We start from the raw sequence: 14393 nt of genomic DNA, 5'->3' as shown, positions 1-14393 counted from the left end.
GTATGTGTTAATAGATGTTAGAGTGAGAGGATGAATTTGGTAATGCCAAGATGTAAAAGGAAACATGTTTGGTTAAATGAAAGGTATTCTGGAAGGAGAAAATAAGTAGAAGAAAGAAAGTTTTGACAGAATAATTGAGATTCTACTACTTGTGTTTGAGTTATTTTCCTTTTCATATATCCCTTCTTGAAGAAATATTTAATATGAAGATGTTAGTATTGAAAATAATATGGGGAAGCCATTATAAGGGGGGTGGGGTGGGTGAGGTGGGGAGGAATGTGTGATTTTCCTGCTTGAAAAATGTTTTGGTGTTATTTCTCCACAGATACATTTGTAGTTTAGTTTCTAACTGAACTTTCTTGTTAAATTGTTAATGTAGTCCAAGCATGTCTTTGAGGACATCTGAATCATCAGCAATTTTAAAGGCAAGATACTTATTTCAGTATTGAAATATGGGATTGGAAAACTATCTGTGGGCAAATATGAAGAAGAAGAAGAGCAGGAACTAGAACACCTCTTACACCAACCACAGGCTATTCATTCTGCTCAAAATATTTCAGGCACTATTCTACTAAAGCTGTACCACTCTCCATGTCAGCTGCATGCCATGCATTCATTCTACTCCTTTGCATGTGCAGAGGCAATTCTTATTCTGCAAGCTGATTTTCCCAAAACTTAATCTCTATTTTTGTAAGGTTTCAGCGGGAACCGGTTAATCAGCTGTTTGAATAAGTAACAGTGCAAGGCACAGAACAGAAATGTGCTCTTGGTTCTGCATCACCACCAGATCAGATGAAATGTCCACAGACCCTCATCTGCAGTGGTTTAGTCATTGACTTTGGCAACTGGTCATGTTCACACAATTCCTTTCTCCTACTGTGGGGAGTACAGACCAGTTTTACTCTTAAACGCTGCTCTAATCACTAAGAGAAGGACTATTGGGAAAAAGGAGAAAGGACAAATTCCTTATTTCTTCTCTTTACAGCATTTCCTTTTCTAGCATACTCAAAGACTTTTAAAAGCAGGTGAGAATGATGTGAACACTATATACAGTTCCACTATGCAGGCAAGCATCCTCAATACCAAGCAGCGGAGTCATTCTCACAAGCTCACTCTTTATCACAGTAATTTCAGAGAAAGTGAAGCTGCTCCAACTGGGGACACCAGGAAAGCAGTGCCTCAAAGTGAATTGTAGGCTAATGGTTAGGATGCTCGTCAACTGAGTACAAAACTCTAGCTCACATCCCTCATCCATGTATTACATATAACAGGTCGTTATATAAAATGCCTCTTCTCTTTCTAAACAGTGCAAATATAACAACTCTTTTGTTTAGCACCCAAATCCAATGAACTACCCATTATTTGTGAAATAATGATTGTAATGGGCGTGGGTGGGGAAAAATGTTTGATGTGACTTTCAACAAAATCAGCAGTGAGGTTTGTTTTTTTTTTAAATGCCTCTTTTTTGCTGTGTGTTTCTGCTTTAGTGAAAAAGTGGCCTAATAGTGAAAAATGATCAGCTCGAAGGCAACAAGATTAGAAGATTAAAAAAATCAATACTCCCTAAAAGATAAAAGCATATCTTTATGTTGGGAATGACTGCAAGTATTTCCAAAGCATAGTCAGAAAAAGAGGATCCAAACTATAAAGAATAATAGGAAACCTATTCCAATTTAAAAGAGATAATGAGAAATGTAGAATATTTATCCATTATTACCAAGGAAAGTAGTGAAGAAAGTGATATCAAAACTGGTTTCCTGGAACAGCAGGGAGATGTATGAGGCTTTTGTGTTCTTCATCCGGTGTCGTGTGATCATTAGATTGTGTAGATGCGTTTAGGAGACAATCTAAATTGATTCCTGCCATCTAAAGTATACAGAGGAAAAGAAGGAACAGGTAAGAAGACAACTCATGTCAATGGAAAAACTTCCACTGACCACAGCAGCCTTCAGATTAAACTTCAAACATTTCTTCTGGATGAAAAGAAAAAAAAGTTTATTTTAGTTTATTTGGTATTAGGTCTATAATGTTTAACATTATGTTTGTAATTTTTTGCATTGTTATACAAAGAAAATACTTCCCAGGTTGCACACAACCTACTCCTGCATGCCTTGCCTGCAGTATGTGAAATTGGTCCTAGCTGTGCAAAATAACCGCCTGTAACTCTTCATGTGGCTGTCACAGCAACCAAGAATTAACTGTGCACTGCTGCTCACAAGAGAATGGTCTCGGATTTCCCTGGTAAGACAGATACTGGTGCAGTTACTTTGCTAAAACATAGGACCACCATATAATTCAGAATGATGAAGCAACTGGGGTTTATTCTCAACAATATAATAGTGAAAAAAATCAATTACTAGTTCTGCATCATTTATTGTGATCCAAATAGGGCCAAATTCTTTTTGCTTTATCTAAGTGAAGCAAATTTCAGTTAGCTTGCTGGGGCTATTTATCCCAGATTTGCCTCAGAATATATAATAAATGCAAAGTGTAACCTCACTTGAATAAGCCATTCCTACTGGGAGCTGGGAAACAGGAAAAAAAGTGAAAATTCAGTTATTTGAGGGAAGAAAAAAATATCTTTTTTAAAAATTATATTATTTGATTTAAATTACACAGTTGTAATTAAGAATTACGTTCTTGTAATCTGAAAATTAGTCTCTCTTTCAGGGATATAAAGTGGTGCATAGTTTAAAGTGTGTTCTAAGAGTTCATTTCATTGCATTGTATGTTTTAAAACCATATTGTGTATGTCTGTTTACTTCATATCTGTCCTCTTTTCCCTGCCTTTTTTTGCATAATATATTGGTAAGTAATAAGAAGCAACACTGCAGCTACAATTTAATGGGAAACACAACTGTTTATTGAACCAGATACCCATTATTAATTTAACAACTGAATATAAACGCTTCTGGCAATCAGTGCAATAATTCTGTTTCCTTGATTACTTAAGGTTTGCCATTGGCTTCAGTGGAAGCTTAATCCAACCCTCAGAGGGCAGAAGTGCTGCTTTTTAACACTTGTAAAGGAAGAACAAGTGCCAGCCTAATTCGGTTATCCTGCATGCACTTCCTCTGTCATCTTTTATAGACATACACATCTCCCGTGGTTTTAGGAAGAGATTAAAACTGTTCTCTCTTTCATCGTTTTCCTAATACTTCATGATCCAATTAGAATGCGAAATTTGTGTAGTAAAGAGGTGTAAGTAATTTTTTGTAATGAATTATCAGAGCTCGTAGTAAGTGAAAAAAAAAATTCCCATATTTGTCTTGAAATTCTATTACCTGCTTTTTCAAGCAAACATTGTATCATTCAAATTGGAACACTGCATAATGGGGCCTGAAAAGATGTGTACATTTCAAAGCTAATCTGGAGAGAGCAGTTACACCAGAGATTAATTTGGCCCAATGAGACTCTAGAGGGCAGTCTTGGTATAGTAAAAGAAATATATATTTTTATGTCATTAGAAACTTCAATCGTGTAGAGTCAGTACAAAGGGTTATAGTTTTAAAAAGTGCAACTGTTTTTAAAGAATATTTTAGCGAAGTTGTTTAATTTTATATGAAATATGAATACCTTTTTATGTAAGATAATAATTCACAATAATGTATTTTAAAAATCAGTATATTTTTAATCTTGTTATTGTCAGTATGTTTTTATATTTTATTATATTCACAGGGTATAACGAATGCGTCAGAACCAAAAGTACAAAATATGGTTTGCTTCTCTGTTTTAGCTGGTTCAAGCACTAGTCAATTCATACAATGCATTTCCATCAGCAGTTTTACTAGAAGTCCTTGGCCTAAAGAGACTGGAATAAAATCCAACATACAGTGCAGATGCAAATTTAATGTCAGTTTTTAAAAGATGTGTTTTACTTTATAAGTAATTAATCTTTATACACAAGTTTTGACTATTGTTGGCAGAAATCAAAATTGCGTGCCTTGTAAATTTTTAATTGAGCAATTCTTAGATTAAAAAAATGCATTAGTCACTTTGGCTATGTTTAATATTTTAGAAGAAGTTGTTCTGCAAGAAAACAAATAATTGGTAATGAAAAACAATGTGCAGCTTGTAAGTACTTACTGTGCAAACTTTTGAAACATGTAATCTTTGTTTCTTTGCAGGCAAACAATATTGCAGGCTTGTTTTAAAATAGGAACTTACTTGCTGCATAAGACTTTCATCTGTATATTTCAAAACATTTGGAAGGGAAAAGAGAATTGTTATTCCCAGTTTATAGAGGGGCATTGCCTTCTCTGTTGGCTACAGCAGCTGTAAACTGCAAAACTAGTTGGTGTTATAAAGTTAGTCAAGCCACCATAGCTTAGCTGATTTGGGTCACGCACACAAGGAGGGTGAAAGATTGGAAGAGGTGCTAGACAGAGGACAAGCCAAGCTGCAATCCTACAAATTCCTGTTCAGTTCATTCCTGAAGAAATTAAACTTCCTAGATGCCCCCATCTTTGACCTTGAAAACTTTGAGGACCAAAGCATCTTACATCTGCCAGTTCTCCAAGCAGAAGGGACTTTCCTGCTCCAGCTCTGCTTGTTTATGCTCACGCTTGAGTTGGACTGTGAAACTATCTGCTTCTCTGCCCATGCCACCTGGGAGGTTGCTCAGCTGTAGTCTCGGGGCCTCTCTACAGATTGGTAGCCAAATTTGGTACAGATTTGGTAGCCAAAAATATAGCTGCACCCATTTAAAACAGTCAGACAAAAAAAAAAAAAAACATATTGAAGAAAAACTATCAACTGGTTACAGACCTGTTTTTTAATCTGGCAAGTAGACCATTCACCCAGTACATGGAAATTGAATTAAATTGCCTCTCTGGCCCAACATTTTGTGCAAGCTTGTTCTTCCTATTTTAGTGGGATGTCAACATACACTCAAAAAACCCCCCACCCCACCAGATTAAGATGCTTCATAGGGCTGGTAGGAGAAAGGGAGGACTGTAGGGATCTCCATGCTAACCACAGACAGGCTGGAACAGGTAAGAAATATTTGCTGAACAATTCTGCCTTTTCTGAGGTGTTATTACTGTTTTTAACACTAATTCTATCCTTGGCCTATGCTGATGCAATGCATTAAATTAATAGCAATAATGATTTGGTGCATTTGAAGCCCTATTCTTTTTCTGCTTGTAGAGGTGTCTTTCAGAAGCTTTCTCAAGTTATGGGTATTTTTGGCTTGGTATTTGAATTTCAAAACTGGATCCACAATTGCAGGTGATCAGTGCTTACACTGTTTTGCAGTCTCTCTGAAACTGGTAATCTTTCTCTCATAAATTAAAAATATAGAAAAAAACAACCAAACAAACAACTATGCCTACTAGAAAATGCCTTCAGATTCCTATTGATGAAAAAGGCCCTTACAGGGAGTTTCTTCTGATATCCAATTTCTTAATTCAAATTCTCATTGATTTTACGTAATGCTTGATTAAGATTAATGCAAAAGAGCATAATGTTTAAAATAAAAACAAACTTGCAGAGTCTTTTCTCAGTTTCCTGCAGTTTCCTAAAGCATAAATTGTAAGTGTAAGCAACTTCATAGACACTTACAGTTTTGAAATACATATACCATGTGAAGCAACTAATGCTTTTGTTGATTTTGTTCCTTGAAAGGGAGAACAGTATTAAGGAATGAATTTTTTTTAAATGTAGTGATTTAAAAAATAATGTAAGTAACCATTATATGGCAAGTCTCCTTCAGTGAATAAAGAAAATGGTCTGTAGCAATATTTATAATTAGCACTTAGACAATTAACTGAATTTAAAAAAATACAATCCAGGAAAGCAATGTGTATTTCATGAAAATTTACTTTTCTGTTACAATTCATATAATTATTACTAGTGCTCATAACCCTAACTCACACAGAAATTTAAATAGTTGAATATTAAAGGCAATGCTTATTCTAGAGAAATATAACAGACAGTAGAGTATATGGAAAGTAGTTTCCTTTAAACAAATACTACATTCTCATGTAAGTCCACACTTTTAAAGAATGTTAAAACAGAGAAAGTTCCTTCAAAGAGTAAAAAATATAAAATTCAGAAGTTATTTTATTTTCTTTTGTGGGGAAACTGTCAACATAATAAAATCACTGCGTTTATCATTCTCAGTCTTAAAATACAGGCTTAGAAATACAGACTGTTCTTGCCTCTTATAAGCTTCCTGTTGGTCTTTCCTCATCAAAGTATGCTCACATACTATAAGCAAAACCATCTAGGCTAGCACAGCACCAATGAGCTGGCAGGAAAGCATGCAGCAAGGGAGAAAAGAGAGGAAGATACTGCAGCCAGTATCAACGCTGCACACTTCCAGTGAAGGCACCACAGCAGAACAGCAGTTGTGTCTCACCTGGAGTTTGTCAAGAATTTGTTGCTTCTTGTCAGATCTGGCTAGAGGGTTTGAGATAGAAGATGTCAGTTGTCTGCAATAATTTCAGCTGGTCTGTTAAGACATATCAACTTTCTTTACCAGTCTTGGCAGTAGATCTATACTAGCAACTCTGACATCCAAAAAAGCCCTTAGACATACATGTAGTTTGCCTTAGATTTACATGTTACATTTACATGTTAGGAACAATGATGTTCCTAAAATTATTTCATCCAGATGCATCCTCAGTTCTTGTCCTTGTAAGCATTTGGTAGGACACACCAATTTCTAAGGACAAACTTCATGGAAGTCTATAGGCCTCTAGGTGCCATAAATTCCTAAAGATGGAAACTAAAATGCTTAAATTCTTATCATCCACAGCCTGGGCCTCTCTATGTGTTCTTCTACCACCTGAAAAAGTATCCAGAAATGGAAAACATACACTCCGATAGTCCCTTAAAGTGAAAAAAAAAAAAAAAGAGAGAGAAAAAAAAGGCATTTAGATACACTGGATTAAGGATAAAAATGTGAAAGAACTAATCACATCTGAAGTAACAGTAGAATTTCTTCCAAGGTTTTGATATTGTAGCAGATGACATAATCTAAAAAGCTTCAGATTGCTTAGAATAAAGCATGTTAAAGTTATGACAGGGTTTGGTTACCTCATCCTAAAGCAGCAGGTGGGGTGGGGTGGGGTGGGTTGTGCTTCATTCCAAACCTTTTGAAAATAAGTTAGCTGTTTGTAGCAACAGGTAGACATAATTTCTGGTAAAAGAGTTAACATCAAACCAAATCGACATAACAGTAGTAAAAGAATTTATTACAGTCTGTTGATCTCAAATGGTAGTTGTAAATGACAATACATAATCAAATGGATATATTGTCCATAACACAGGTTACCTCAGTATTGATGGAACTGTAAATAAGGTGCCCACATGGAAAAACTGGATTTCCCCAAAATTTGGGAGCAAATTATCATTACATGTTTTAGCTCAGAGAAGTATAATACACATCATTTATCCCATACAATATGATGAGGACGGTACAGTGTCATTTTACAGGACAAGAAAACGCCATGTATTAGGAAGCAGCAACTCAGAAGCATTTGTGTTCAGCTATGAATAACCAATTGAACTTGAACCCTTCTGTCCAAGGCTGAGGCTAAGAGTATATTTTTATAGTCCTTCACAGATAGATATTATCCATACCACTTAGCCCATGTTCCAAATCAAGCAAAAATCAGTTACCAGCATTAATGCACTGCTGAGACAAAGTCAATACATTTTTTCTTGCTCAAGGCTTTTTGACTGCTCTTTAAAAAGCACTAACTAGAGCCATGTGGCCATAAGATACACTGTAACGTGGAGCTGAGCTCGCTCATCCTTGCCTAAAAAAATAGAATGTAATGGTGCCCTACAGACGGCTAATCTGACCTTGCAGGGAGAGATCTACTTTTTCAATATATGTAAAAAAGGAAGAGAGAGTAAGTTTAAGGAGGTGCAATATTGAGATCACCCCCCAGCTGACAGCATCTGTATCCTAGTGCTCCATGGTCTTAAAAGGCATGTGGGTATTATTAATAGAAATTCCCTCAAACATAACTTCTTTAAAACTGATGGTGCCTTATGGGGTCATCACCCTCGTTTTAGCCTTTTCTCCAATAGGAAACACAGTTCATCAAAGTTGGCAGCAGCTGCAGATGTTTTTGCAGCTTGTTGGGTTAGAAACTAGTCCTTCCAGAGACACTCAGTATCTCCAGGGAAGGGCCAGTACAGCTTTGTAGAATTGAGGTGCTGGACATTGTTTGTCTACACTGTCAGAGTACACTGAATAATTTTAACCACAGGTGTAACTGCATCAGCTTTTGCAAGAATTTCATTAGGCATAACCTTGAACTCCCAACTTTTTTTTCTAGTTATACAAAAATGACATGAATATAAACACTGTTGACTGTCTCATCTGCCTGTACATATTTACTTCTCTAGGAATAGGGATCCTCTTTCTCCTCCATTCAGGAAGGAAGAGAAAGATCTTAGAGACCTAGGTCCTGAGTGACAAATGGAAATGGAATACACAATGCATCTGACTTCTACTGTACACACACTCAGATATTAACATGGGGTGAAAAAATGGGTGCTTTTAGTCAAGGTCATTTGCACATCTGGGTGTGCTGAGACCTTCTGCTGTGGCAATGAGTCCAGGATTTCCCCTCCTGAGTGGAATAACTAACAAATAGCTACAGCTGAAGATATTCCAATATCTTCAAATCACTGTCAAATTAACAAGGTTGACAAAGTGGTTCAGAAGTTCAGCACTGCTTTCTGAAAGTGTGAAAACAGCACAGAGAATACAAATGAAACCTGCAGGCCTCCTCTTAAGGGTCATTAATCTTCATACTGTGCTAAAGCTCTACCCAAAATGTGTTCACAAAAACTGCAAACAGACATTAGTTTTGATCTGTAGAAAGCCTCAAAAATATTTGGAAATGCTTTTCTTTAAGATACTGAGGCAAGGGCACCTGTCAGCCATTTAAGGGGCATTTGGGCCTGGGGAAATACAACATGTTAGATCTGAAATGCAAGGGTTATCACTGGAGAAAAGTTAAGAGACCTCTGGCTGGCTGTTCTCTGTACAAGGGGAACTTTAGCTGGCAATGGGCTAAGGAATAATCTTTTCAGGTATAAGGGAACTGTCTCAGATAATGATTAATTGGGAAGGAGTGGCAGTTCTTCTATCATGAACATGCTAGAGGATTAGGTGTCTTGCTCTTTCCTGTCAGGATGGCAGATTATTCACGGTTGAAAAGACTTGAGTGCTAGCAAGGTCAGCATTATTACTTTTGTTAATCTCAGTGTGGTGCGATGTTTCTTATTTAATGCTTGTTATTTGTATATCTTTATGCTGTGTAAAAAAAGAGCTGCTGCCTTAACTTCCAATTACGGTGTGTGACTGCGATAATGTGAATGGGACAACAGGAGTGGGAGTATGGCAGCACTGATGAGTTCTTTCTTTCTGCCTTCTGCTGCTAAGCAGTTGTCATCTTGTTTATTCTCTAAAATTACTAATTGCCACACTGGAATCACATAAAAGCCAAATGAAAACACCACCCAAGCACTTCCACAATTTTCTTTTGCTGGTGTGTTCAACAGATGCATGAGTTAGTGCTCAAGGCATTTTAGGGTTCTGAACTCCGTAGCTCCCCAACAGAGACTATTGTGCCTTCAAAGGAAGGGGTATTTTTAGAACCACCAACAGATGATGCTCGTCAGTAGGCATTTATCTGTGGCACTCACTGCTGTAAACTCTGTGCCACACCTTATCGTGCTGGTCCAAGCAGAAACAGTAAAGTGTGCCATTTAGTTCAATTTACAAACAGAAACGTCGTAACAAGGCTCACAGTCCTTTCATTAAGGGTAAATTAACAATTAAAGGGAAGGTAAAACTCTTATTTTGCCACCAAAATGGGTGATATATTTCCTGTCAAAGTGAATTGAAATGTCTGAACAGCAGACAGTGGTGTAGCCCATACAACACAGTTGATCAGTGAAGAAATTCCAGTGATAAATTTTTCCAAGATCAGCTATAATTATAAGGAACAATTTACTTCAATCTCTGACTTGCTGTCCCAAAATAATGGAAAACCACTGTCAACTTAAATGAATTCTCACCTTTTTATTTATAAGATTTTTCAAGGATGTGTACAGGAAAGAAAGTGTGCTAATAAGTATAAGTGTGGCTTTAAATCATTAAAATATATGGAGAAGTTTTGACCTAGGAATTTTTAAAAGTGTATATATATATATATGTGTAAATAAAATATTTTGAACCTGCCCAGAAATCAGCTTTGTTCATTGACAAATTAATTAGATTTTTAATGCACATTCAAATGCAACTGTTGAACAGTAAGAAAGACACCTGTGGGTATTCCTTGTGACATTGCCACAGAGTAGCCGGGAGGCCTTGAATATGCAGCAATCAGCACTTCAAGCCTGATGACTATGGGGGAGCACAACCTGTTTGATACTGCATTAAATCAAAGAAGAAGTAGCTGATATGTTAATGAGGCCAACTATTAAGAATCTTTCCTTTCCTCTTCATTTTTAATTACTACTGTGGGATCATGATCAGGGAGAACACATGCTTCTTTCTGTTCTATCCTGGTACCATAACCATGATACTATCTTCCTTTAATTCTGAAGAATTAGTTCACAAGGCAAAATAAAGATAAAATATACATTTTCTACAGTCCTGTTTGAAGCATTTCAGCTGACAACTAAGATCTATATAGCTGATTGGTTTGCATTTTTTATTCTGCTGTATTAAAATTATGTTGTTTCAGGATTTTAATGCTGATATTTTTAGCTTCACCTGTTATTATCAACTTTTCTCTGTTTTTAAGTTGTTACTTCTTGCAGTTCTTGGTATTTCTTTCTTTGTTTAACTACTCTTTGTCACTGTTTTCCAGTGTGTTCTCCAAAACCTAGCTGAACACAAGACTTAGACAATATTTCAACAACTGCTGGAATTTTACATGTAACTAAAATGTATCTGTGTCAAAAACATTCAGAAATCTCTTGCAATTCCACTCTAGGCAGAAAATCTGCAGAATGTTTTGCAACTGAAGAGAGAAAGTTGTGGAAAATTTAATTGTTGTAAGGAAAAAAGACGTTATGGAACAGACAAAGGGCACAAAACAGACAAAAGCACCCTGGAGAAGGGCTGGCACACCATACAACAGATATTAGAGAGGGAATAGGGATCTACAGCTACAGAAGTCATTCTGCTGTGCAAACAACAAAGGAAGTCTCACCTCTGCCCCACTGCTTCTCCCCAGTACTGCCCTCACAGACTGCCCTTTGGCTGCCTTTAGCTCAGCTTCAGGGGGCTCCCTGCTGCAGGCAAGTCCATGCAGGTACCACCAGTATGGAGGGATGCTGGGCTGTTCCCCTGGGCAGCTCCTCAGCTACGGACAGCACAGGGGACTGCTTGGCTCCCAAAATATGCAGAAGGGCATTGGCCCTGCCCTACTAACATGAGGGTGCCAACGATGGCTGGAAGAGGCTGTAGGAAGTTATGAGAGCAGGCTGCCTGAAGGGGGAAGACCATTTTGCCCTGCATGCTGTTGCCATCTGACTGCCTCCAGACCCTCTGACAACAAATGCAGAGACTTTCTCTTCCAGGCAAAGGAAGGAAAGCACAAGCCAGGGCTCAGTTTCCTTTCATTTTGGAAAGAGAATTATCCTGCACAACAGCTGAGGCTGCTGCTGGGCCCTCTGCCACGTGCCTTGATGAGATCCACCAGGCCTAGCTGGCCAAGCCATTGCTGTGGCTCCCCCGCTGGAGTCCTGTGAAGAGGAGACTGAGGAAGGACTCTCGCCGATGGCTTTTGGTTCCCCAGTGAGTCAATGTGACCAGGACTACCTGAAAGGACTACTTCCCTCTCAGGCCAAACACTTGGAGGTGCTCCCTTGGGTGCTCACCAGTAAATCCCTGGGTACCAACCGTGGATCTTCAGCTCAGGGCACCTCATGTTTCTGACCAAATCCTCAGGAAACCGCATGTTCCTTCTCCCAGGGAGATGGGCTGTGCTCACTCTGCAGCTGAAGGCCAGCCTTCATGGGCTGACTGGGTGCCACATACGACTTCTTGCCATGATTTTTAATAGCATAGAGAAGTCATTTCACTACAGCATGGATTCAGCTTGGGGAATGAGATCCATTCAGGCCAAACTTTCTCGTACCACAGCTATTTTGATGATCTGTGCTGTTCCCAAGATCTTCTCTAATTGACTTATCAGGATTATTTGTCATTTGGCCATCTAGCCTTTGGCTAAAAGAAAGTGATGGGCAGGCTAAACAATGACTATTTTATGAGCATCTCCTCAGTCTCTCAGGGCTTTGCTATAATTAGCATCTCTTACATCCACCACAGGGTTTTCTAAGAGACCTATCCGAGCTGCCCTCCTTTTATCAGGCCTTCCTCAGATCCTGGAAATTCTTTTCTGTAACAAGGTTCACTACAACAACTGAGCCAGGAAATGGGAAGAAAAAAAAAAAAAAAAGTCTTCAATGTAATGAAGTAAAACAGTTTGGTATCAGAAACAAGGGTACAAAAAATTCCTAATAATATGTAGACTTAACCGAAAAATATACTGTTAATAATTGATTTTATTTTTCATTTTAATGTATAGGTTTTGCCTTTATTTCAGAGGAAGGGGTGGGAAATAACTAGAAAAGAGAAAATCTCTCATATTTTCATTTCAGAGAAGTGTTCCTGAGATACCTTTTGCCTTGAATGAGTTTTATTTTTCTTGACTGTGGAGTCACAAGATTTGGGGTCAATCAGGTTTCTGAAGGAAGAGAATTCCACATTAAGAACACTCATTTTTCTCTTTGATTGAGAAAGGCTTTTAACGCTTCTGTACTGTGCGCTATAAAATATGGAGCAAAAGGGTGGGAACATTTAACATACTGGAGCTGAAACTAAAACCTGGACAATGAAGCATAAAATGAAGTATGCTTGATATCACAGAGAAACAGAATTAACAAATAGGTAAGACACAGAAAGTATGTAGAAGAAAAATCTTTATGAATAAAAGGACACTAGGATGATTGTATCTTGAAGGGGACAAAATTAAAGATGGAATGCGTTTATGAAGAAATAGGTTGCAGCATGTGTAGTCATCGGAACACTGAAGGGTGTATCATAAAAATCCATTTTCTCTGAAATATTTCAAAAGTGATAGATGACTGGATTGCATGAAGAACACCGAGTGCTTCAGAGGTGTAGGAATTTAAACTCTTATAAAGCAATTAAAAATTACATTCATTACACTGTGCTGTTTGATAGCACTATATTCTTGCCTCTTTTGAAGGAAGGATGCTCTTCTGTTTCCAGTGACAAGCTTTCTTAAGGAGAAACCATAACAACAAGGGAAACATAAAGAGTTTCTCTAATCTTGTAATCACACATGTCATACACAATGTACTATTTTCCCTCTTTATAGAAGAAATGCTCAGAAATAATATATAGTAGATGCTTCAAATTATGTTTTCTGTGACAGAAGTTAATTCTAAAGTAAGCATTCCCTGAAAGAAAAATAGAGAAAACATTTTTACATGTCTATCATTTGTCCTTAGAGGACACAAAACAAATATGTTTTTTAAAGCTTGACACTGGTATTATTCTGTGTGGCCTCCGGCTATATGCTTTTTCCAGTTTGTAGAATTGAAGGGATAAGAAAACAGCTTTGCATTAAGAGGAACACATTGTACAGGTTAATCATAACCATGCAGAAATCAAAATGCTGCCAACAAAATAATGGCGTACTAGTGCCAAGGGAGTCACCAGGATGACTGTGAGGGAAGCTGTGGGAGAATAACAACTCCTTTGCATGTGGGGAAGTATTTCAGGCATGTGCTTCTAAATTAATTATTGATGTGGCTGAAACAGAAGTTTTTACTACTGTCGACAATAGCAAATACTCGTAAAAATTTAATTGGCTAAAAGTTAATTTCAGTGTTCCTCAATCATGAACTGCATTAATTGAGAAGAGCCTTTTTTTAAGATGTTTAAATTTTAAAAGGAAATAAAGCAGAAAAGCAGAATCAGGCAGAGGAATTTAACAAATGTAAAAATGTCAACAGAAGTGAGAGTCATTACTTAGTCAATATTGTATCAATTAACCAAATTAGCTGCAATCCCTGATGAGGACTAAGTAGAATGGCATAATTTTCTAGTTTGTCTGACTCATTCCCATTATACATTATATGTGTACATTAGTGTATACAAATCATACAAACTAAAAGGCAGTGCCACATAAAATGTGGAAGAATTAGACAAAAGAGTGTAAGGATTTAAAATACTCTAAATCCATTAAATAATAAATAAATCATACGACGTGCTGGTGACAGTTGTTACTTTTGAAGCAGAGTGAGTGGCTAGTCTGCTTCCAGCTACAAGCTTTCCTCAGGCTGCCATGAGAACATTAGAGAATCACTTGCCTGTATTGTAA

The sequence above is a fragment of the Falco peregrinus genome, chromosome 3, assembly GCF_023634155.1.
Source record: "Falco peregrinus isolate bFalPer1 chromosome 3, bFalPer1.pri, whole genome shotgun sequence".
Taxonomy (NCBI): Eukaryota; Metazoa; Chordata; class Aves; order Falconiformes; family Falconidae; genus Falco; species Falco peregrinus.
Note: the sequence above shows the minus strand (reverse complement) of the source record.